Below are 8956 nucleotides of genomic sequence, written 5' to 3'. Positions count from 1 at the left end.
CAAAGACAATGTGTCAGCTGGTTTGTGTCTTAACTGAAAATACAGATGCTTTTAGAGGGAGGTATGAGCGGTGTGTCCTCCTGAGATGTTTCATATGTGCAAACTGCTCTTATCCGTGTCCCTTCTTTGACATGAATGACAGCTTTCTTTCCAAGCACAAGGGAGCCTTATTCACAACAGCAAAACAATTCTGCCACCTGCTTCAGTGTTGGCAAGCAGTTTTCGTAAAAAGAGAGAACGCATTCCAACTCTGCTCTCAAAGCCACAAAAAGAACATTCCTCTCATCAACTGTGCAAATGTTCAAATGGAAGATGTGCAAAAATTTGTAGTACAGACCAAACACCAATAAATACTCAAAAGCAGAGTGATTTACCAAAAGCTGAGAATACAATTATGAAAGTCACCAGTACTGTTTTGTGGCTTTGCAAATTAAGATGTAATTCTAGTCTCGAGAGGTGCATCCAGAATTCTGAGTAGGTACTATATTTGAGAGGAAACAAACTTCACGACCTGCGGCCGTATTGTCATTTTCATCAGTTGCATTGATTCTCTGCCATTCACAACTCCACTACAATGGCATCAGATGTGCACTTCAGAATCTCGGTGGAAGTAGGTCATCTAGGTACTTTTTACCTACTGTTTTGAATACTATAAATTCAGACATAGTTCTCTTTTCACATACTGTTTTTCACCTACTATACAGCAGGAAAAATAGGCATATTCGAATGCAGGGTAGGACATTTAACTGCCTTAGGCAAATTAGAGCTAACCAGACAAGGGTCTCAACAGTTTGGAACGCTTTGCAAGCCAAATCGATTCAAAGCTACATAGCTCAACATCAAGAGGAATTTGCCCCCTGGTAGAGTAAAACATGTTAAAGCATTCCATTCCAAATGGGGAAGAAGAGAGATGTCTGACATAAGAAGTAGAGCTGAAATGCTGTTCTTGTTTTTTAGCACCCAGAGGAAAATTCTATACAGATGTTGATATTTCATAACTCAGAAGGCTTAGTGCAGTTCTCAGTTCAGTTATATATTTTTAAATTTACAGTTTTGTCTCCGATGTTTCTCCAAAAAATAAACACAGACAAATGAGACGGCTGACAAAATAAGAAAATAGCGCTATTAAATAGCTAAGTTTATAGCACAGCTATAGGTAATTCAATGAGAATTTTTCATACTGAAAATTTGCAGACTTCCATCACAACAAAGTTTGAGTCATTATTGCAGGGTTTCTCAACTATTGTCATTTGAGGTCCATGGTCCTGCAGAGTTTATCTCCAAACTCACCTGACTGTAATTTTCTAGTAATCCTGAAGACCTTGATTTTCTTGTTCAGGTGTGTTTTATCAAGTTTGGAGATAAACTTCAGGATCTCCAGAACCAGAAATGAGAAACTCTGCAATGTTGAGATGTTATTTAAAAACTCAAGAGCAGGAGGGCCACTGGTCTGCAAAGTTTTGCCCCAAACCTAATCAAAGATCCCCCCCCAGCCAGCCAGCTAGCTAGCTGATCGAAGTCTGCAATCTAACTTGAAAAGTACAGGTAGGTGATTTTGATCAGGGTTTGAACTACAGTGCCAGATTTAAGGAACCCTGCTCTACGGGAGATTACTTGGGTCTTTTTAGGAACTTTTTGAGAGACAGGAGCCTCATGCAGAAATCTCACTTTTCATATTTAATCTCATTGCTGTCTAGGAGTAACAACCAGAGTGAGTGTCTATAAGGCACAAACCTGTATGAAAAATGTGCCTGGTAGAGTTTCACCTTTCCTCCCTGCTTTGTCAGCAACATTAATCCCTTAAGAACTTTGACTTCCAAGTTCTGTTCATCAGCAGCATTTTTGAAATAGTTTTCTGAAGAATGTAGACAAATGATTCATTGTATAATAGCAGCCTTTTTGGTGTTGGTTCCAGCCTGCCAACTCAATGCATTCATGTTTCAGGATAAACTTCCTTGTAGTATTCATTAGTATGATGATCCTCACACACACCCTGAGCAAAATGATTACTTATGTGCATTAAAAGCTGTGGGCAATCTATACCGTGTTAAATAAGTCCACTGAGAAGGGGACTGTGTGTGCTTTTCAGTGGGTTTCTGTTTTCATGATAAATATTTTGCCTCACATGCCTCCCTCGGTAGGTGTGAGCTGGCATTCCATAAATGCTTTGCGAGATACCTGGCTGATGGGTTTACATGTGACGGATCAGTGTGACTTTCCTCAGCTGAAGGAGTACAGATGCAAGGAATGCTCCCGCTGGAATGTATCTCTCCTCAGGGGGCTCCAGTACACTTCAAGTTCAACCAATGGCCTGGTGTGTTAGCAGTCACCTCCTTCCACTACCAGAAATATCACTGTCCATTGCTGGGCTTATAAACTGTTTTGATGCCACTGTGCCTTTGTCACTTAAAGCAGTTCTTGTCTCACTTGTACGGTCTTGTTCATTTCTGGTGTTCTGTTTAGATGAGGGATCAGATTGGTGGACTAAGAGCTTCAACATCTGTTAGTGTGCATACTAAGATATCACGCTGTTCCATGGGGAATGTCATTCTTGGCACTCTGCTTGTTTTAGCAGGCTTCCCAGGCTCCCCAAATTTGAGAGGAAACATCAGGAACAGTCCATTCCAGAAACATCTGCAATTTGAAAATGTAAAAGCCTTGTTGAGGACCTCTGCAGTTTCTTCTGTAATGCAATGCTACTGCTGTAGATGGTGTTCAGAGTTTGTCATAGTAAATTATGTGGTTTATGGCATCAGTCAATACCTAAAGTGATAGTTTGCCCAAAAATGAAGATTCTGTCATTTACTTACCCTCATGTCATTCTAAAACTGTATGACTGACTGACTTCTGTGGAACAAAGAATTTTTTTTTTTAAGAGATGTCCCAAAGTTCTTCAAAATATCTTTTGTGTCCCACTGAAGAATGAAATGCATAAAGGTTTTCTTATTACATGATTAAGTATGATAGCCATCATGAAAATGGTTCCCATCAATGTTCAGAATAGTTTTTCCAGTGATGCCCTCACTGACTCAGCAAATGAAAAGCACATTGTTAATATTGGCCTTTACAGATGTTCCAAAGATCTTAGTAACATGTTCTTGGTTAAGGACCTTAGTAACACATACCTAGGAAAATGATTCAATAAGTAAAATGTAGTGTTTTCCATCAGTTTCCATAGAGACTCACCGAGATTCCAAAACCTCCAGGAGTGTGGATGGAATAAATTTCCCTCACTGACTCTTTCCCCTTTCCTTTCCAAAGAAGGTTACAGTCATCTATTATGTCTCTTTTACAAGATGTAATATAAGTTTCTAGTGACCCCAGAACATGCCTGAGAAGTTTCAGCTTATAATTCCCCACAAATCATTTATTATACCATGCTGGAGCAGAGTTAAAGATCTTTTTTTTTTTTTTTTTTGTGAGAGTCTCTCTGATTGGTGAAATTCCTCTACAGCATCATGGGTAATGTAGTTTTTCACCACATATTCAGCAATTAAAGATTATTTTTTAAAAAATGAGTTAAATTAATGTGAATAAACGAGTTCAACAAAAGCATATAGAATCGATTAACAACCTCAGAGCTCACGACATGTCTGTCTTTAAAAGGTTTGTCAGTTACGGTTTAAAATCAATTTACCTATGGAGAAAATTAATGGAATTTTTATTTCTGGAACCAGCTTCCGGCACTGTATAGCTTGTGCCTCGGTTACTACAGCAGCAACAAACAAACATCTGTTTGTTTTTGATTGATGTCTATCATGCTCGCGTGACATTTGCAGTTCTTCATCATGAGAAGTTTATTTATTGTATGTGTTTTAAAAAGTAACTACGTGCACGTTTTTCTGAGAACACATGAACTGCATGCGACAAATACTGTAAACACAGTTGGTTAGGAACGTAAACAGCTGCATGTGTATCAGTATGTTTACTGCGAAACAGTAGCTGTGTCCCAAATGATGCACTATACTTTATGCATTCATACTCTATGTACTTATGCCCTTAGGTGTTCATGCTTCCTTCTGCTGACCAGCTTTTTGAAGATGCTGATTTAATTTTCCAGCATGATTTGGCATCTGCCCACACTGCTAAAAGCACCAAAAGTTGGTTAAATGACCATGGTGTTGGTGTGCTTGACTGGCCAGCAAACTCACCAGACCTGAATCCCATAGAGAATCTAAGGGGGATTGTCAAGAGGAAAATGAGAAACAAGAGACCAAAAAATGCAGATGAGCTGAAGGCCACTGTCAAAGAAACCTGGGCTTCCAAACCACCTCAGCAGTGCCCCAAACTGATCACCTCTATGCCATGCCGAATTGAGGCAGTAATTAAATCAAAAGGAGCCCCTACCAAGTATTGAGTACATGTACAGTAAATGAACATACTTTCCAGAAGGCCAACAATTCACTAAAAATGTTTTTTTTATTGGTCTTATGAAGTATTCTAATTTGTTGAGATAGTGAATTGGTGGGTTTTTGTTCAATGTGAGCCAAAATCATCACAATTAAAAGAACCAAAGACTTAAACTACTTCAGTCTGTGTGCATTGAATTTATTTAATACACGAGTTTCACAATTTGAGTTGAATTACTGAAATTAACTTTTCCACTTCATTCTAATTTATTGAGATGCACCTGTATTCTGCCAAGATCAACCATGTAGTGTATGAATTATATAAGGCTATTTTGTCATTTTGTAATCGGAGTCTGATAGCCCCTCCCCCTTCGCTACATAATTAACGTGCATCAAGCACACTTATTTTTTTATTTATTTTTGGGTTATTTAATTGCATCATCCGGGTAATTAAAGTGCACTTTTTCTTTTTGGAATTTTCAGTGAGAACACTCTACTCGCACTGTTTATACTAGAAAAAAATCATAGAATAGTGCATAAGTACGCGATTTGCGAAGCACCTAGTGTCTCTTGGACATAGCAACAACACACTACTAACACATCTCAACCAGGTGCCTTGTCCAAATAACCACACTTGCGGTCTTTGCACTTGACCACTTGACTACTTATGACATATTTCCTGTATTTGGCCCAAGTGTTCAAGTGAGCATGAAGACCGCAAGTGTGTGTACAACTTTTCATTACCTGATGGGACACACTAGTTGTTACGTATCCGGTCCATGAACTTCCGTCTGCTAGCCATCAGAGGTCACCCTTTCCACTTCATTGACTCTCGCACTCCACTGTTGCATATCACCCTGGACTACATATCCCATCATTCATTATACTGATTACACACAGCACTGATTGCACACAGCTGTTTCATATCACTCACTCACTATTTAACACTCATTCTCACTCCTTTCTAAGTGCCGAGTATTGTATGCGCTTATTGCCAGCAGTGATAGCTACGCTACAGAGCCTAGCCTAGCCTAGTCTTGTCTGTTTTCTCGGTTTCTGATCTTTGCCTGTTTTCCTGGATTTATCCCTTTAGTCTCGCCCTTTTGATTCTGTTCGTTGACCTTCGCTAGCCCTAGGATTGTTCCTGTCTTGTTTGCCATTGTTCGACCCTGCCTGTGTTTCTGACCTCTCTGCTTTAAATAAAGCTTGCACATGGATCCGCACGTCTCGCGTCTCGTCAGCCCCGTAACACTAGTGTTGTAAAAACACAAGTGTTTACAGAGTTTTATTATTATTTCCAATACTTTGCATTTAAAATAAACTTCTAAATGTCTGCTCAGTAGTCCCTATAATAGGTGACACAATTTAATTAAGTGATAAAAAGCAGTTGCAAATGTTGTACAAAAAAATATATACTAATCTTTGCAGCAATAAAATGAGCAGCACTTTGTTTTACTAATTATATGTAATATCTTATTATTATTATTAATATTTAACTTGCATTGGAAAGGTTTCCGTGACCTCTCGTGCGATCTTGACAAAATGTCTCACAATTTATTTCCAGAACATGATGCATGATGGGATACACTAAGCCTGGAATACCGCTCCGGAGCGGTATTCAAGATAGCATGGATTCAGTGTGCGTTAAGGGCACTGCGCTTTGGCATTTTTAAGACCTGGGACAGTCTTGTGCACTTACTTCCTGTCGCGCACACGCACTCTCAAGTGGCCAAGACCACAAGTGTGGGTATTTGGACAAAGCAAGGCTCTGCCCCCTCTTGTGTTTTTTGGGAATACTTTGGATAGGAATTATTTAAATTCAGGAAATTGTGACGTGTACATTCCTGGAAGAAGCCTCAGGACTATAATCAAAGCATTTGAGGGCATTCAAAAACAGTTACTGATATACTGAATAACTCACTTTGGAGTGTAATTTGTGTTTTGTAACTTTGTACATATTTTTCATGCACAAACAGCAACATTATTCACTAAAGGAAGTTAAAAATGTAAAAATAAAAAAGCATATAGTTTCCCTTTAAATTAGCCTTATGATGGAAAATGCCTTCCTTTTTTGCTGAATACCTTTGGCAAATAGTATAAATGTACCGTTTAACAAAATTTTAAACAATTTCAACATAAATACAGCTGAACAATCGAAAGAGAGTGTAAAATTCATCCCTAGAAATAGAGATTAGAAAGCCAATAAACAAACAAAATAGTTTGTTTTATCTGCCTTGAAACCAATTAGTCACGTTTGACTACCCTGACAGCACAAAAGGGCTCCACAAATGGAGGGTGTGACGTTACTAAGTTGGGTTAGTCTTTTTAGACAGATGCTTGCATCTAAAGTAAGTTCTGAAGGTGGAGCAACAGGAAGTGGCAAAAGTATCATCTTCCTGTTGTAGGGATCTTAATCTAACGCCCAGCTGTTTTGAGGTGGATTGTGTTTTATGCAATGATCAGTTCATATGGCATAATCTTATGAGTCACAGAAAAGTATAGTAGGGTGAGGTAAGTTTCTGTGCAGTCAGCTGTGCTTAAAGGTCTTTATATATTAGGTTTAACAGATGTAAGTGAAATTGCTTATTAGACAAATGATGAAAATGTAAACCCAAAAGAATCAAAATAAAAAACAATGAAATTGAAAAAATACATGAATGCAAAATGCAACATCCACAGTCAAATCAATCTAATTTTGTTTTCATTTAAAATGCAAATTCCGATGACAGTCATGTCCACCACACCTCATATTTTGCTTTGTTTTTAAAAGCAATGTGATGATAAATGACGTTGATGGAAACATTTCTGTAATAAAATGGCAGACTCATTTGAATAATTTCAGTTAGTCTTTTATATATACACACCTTAAAAATATTTTCATATTGCATATTTTGATTTAAATTACAGTTTAATTGGAAATGGTGCACAATATTCTTATTACTCAAGTGATGTTTATTTGTTCTTGTACAAGCATGTTCTTTAATGATAGGTTGATAAAGACGAGACACTCATAATGCAATTTTTATTGTAAAAAAGCTTATTTTCTAGATCACTGACCTTATGTAAACTAAAATCAAGACCAGAAGAGGCTAATTCTAATCTCTGTCACTGTGACTCTACTCTAAAGATAGCCTAATTAGATCTGTTATTAGATCTGTTATTGTGCATACAGTCTAGAGAACATCCAACGACTTGCATCAAGAGCTCCACAGGAAGGTCATACATGCCTGATGCATGCCAGATTGATGAAGTGTTCATATTACCTGGCAAAAGTCTCAAAGCTTCTATGCTGCAGCATTGCAAATATGAAGTAGTCATTGCAAAGCATCCATCACCTGTATTTACGTCCATGTCTGTGCGTTATGAAGTGGCGGGTGAAATAGTCATCTGTTTTCATGTTTGTCAGAAACCTCTTTGGAATTCCATGCTTTCACTGAATCATGATTATTTACAGATATGCTTTGATTTACCCAGCATGTGATGATTTTTCCCACTAACATCATACTGTGTTAACCCAGATAAGGTCCTTGCAGTGCTATGTAATGCATGCTGTAGACAGGAATGTTCACTATGCTGTTTCACAAGAGCTCAATCCCAGTCACACACTGACAGGTGAGGATGGATAGGGTGTCACTTATTTAGTAGCACACATGCTCTCGCCTCATGTTTGAGCATGGCATAGAGAGAAAATGTGGAGAAATGGCTGTTTCTATTTGTCCTCTCAGCTTAACATTTGGTACATAAACATTAGAGAGCACATGCACATGTTGGCAGGAGTCAGACAGATATTTATGTCTTGTTGCCAATTTGCTGCGTATGAGCCCCCATGAGCCCCAACAGAAGAATCTAGAATGCTCTGCTGGTGGAAAAGTTTTTTTCAGGACCTGTCAAATGTGAATTACTACTCACAACAATCGATTTAGGCAATGTCTGTAAGTGTAAATATCATCTTCCCCCTTTAAACTGATTTTTGCACTTGACATTTTGGTATTCTTAATTTTGGGGTTACACTTGTGAAAACTGACCGAAGACAGTCTTTTTTTTCTTCACCATGGCTGATTTTTTTAATTGAACCCACAATAAAATAAAATAATTGTAAAAATGCTCTGCAGTTTCAATTTTCTACGGCAGTCATTTTTTACACATTTACACAACACTGTTTTCAACTAAAAACAGAAAACGTTTTATGTGTTTTGGCCATTCATTTACATGACAATAGCATTTTGGGGACCTGAAAATGCAAGCTTTTTAAAACGGGTTTCAAGTGCAAGTAAAAGTAAGTTTCAAGTAAAAACATGTCATAAAAACACAAATTTATGAAGAGTGAATTCTATATACACATATGCTTTTAATGTGTTCAGTCTATAGGTATGTGAGCAGGTGCGTAGTGTTTCTTTACAAAGGGACATTACTAACTACTGGTCTGGCATGCATAATACAGCACTTTTAGTCGTTTTCACGGCTCTGTGTGAGCGGGGATCATTTTGACAGCATTGTTGTCTTTATGCAGAATTTCCTTTGCAAAAATACAAAAGAAAATCTTTTCAATTTTTAGTATATCGTTGTTGTGTAAACATACCCTAAAAGTGGCTTAAGACTTAAAACCA

This window comes from Sinocyclocheilus grahami, unplaced genomic scaffold (genome assembly GCF_001515645.1).
Source record: "Sinocyclocheilus grahami isolate Dianchi unplaced genomic scaffold, SAMN03320097.WGS_v1.1 scaffold444.1, whole genome shotgun sequence".
Lineage (NCBI taxonomy): Eukaryota > Metazoa > Chordata > Actinopteri > Cypriniformes > Cyprinidae > Sinocyclocheilus > Sinocyclocheilus grahami.
This window is presented reverse-complemented; position numbering follows the sequence as displayed.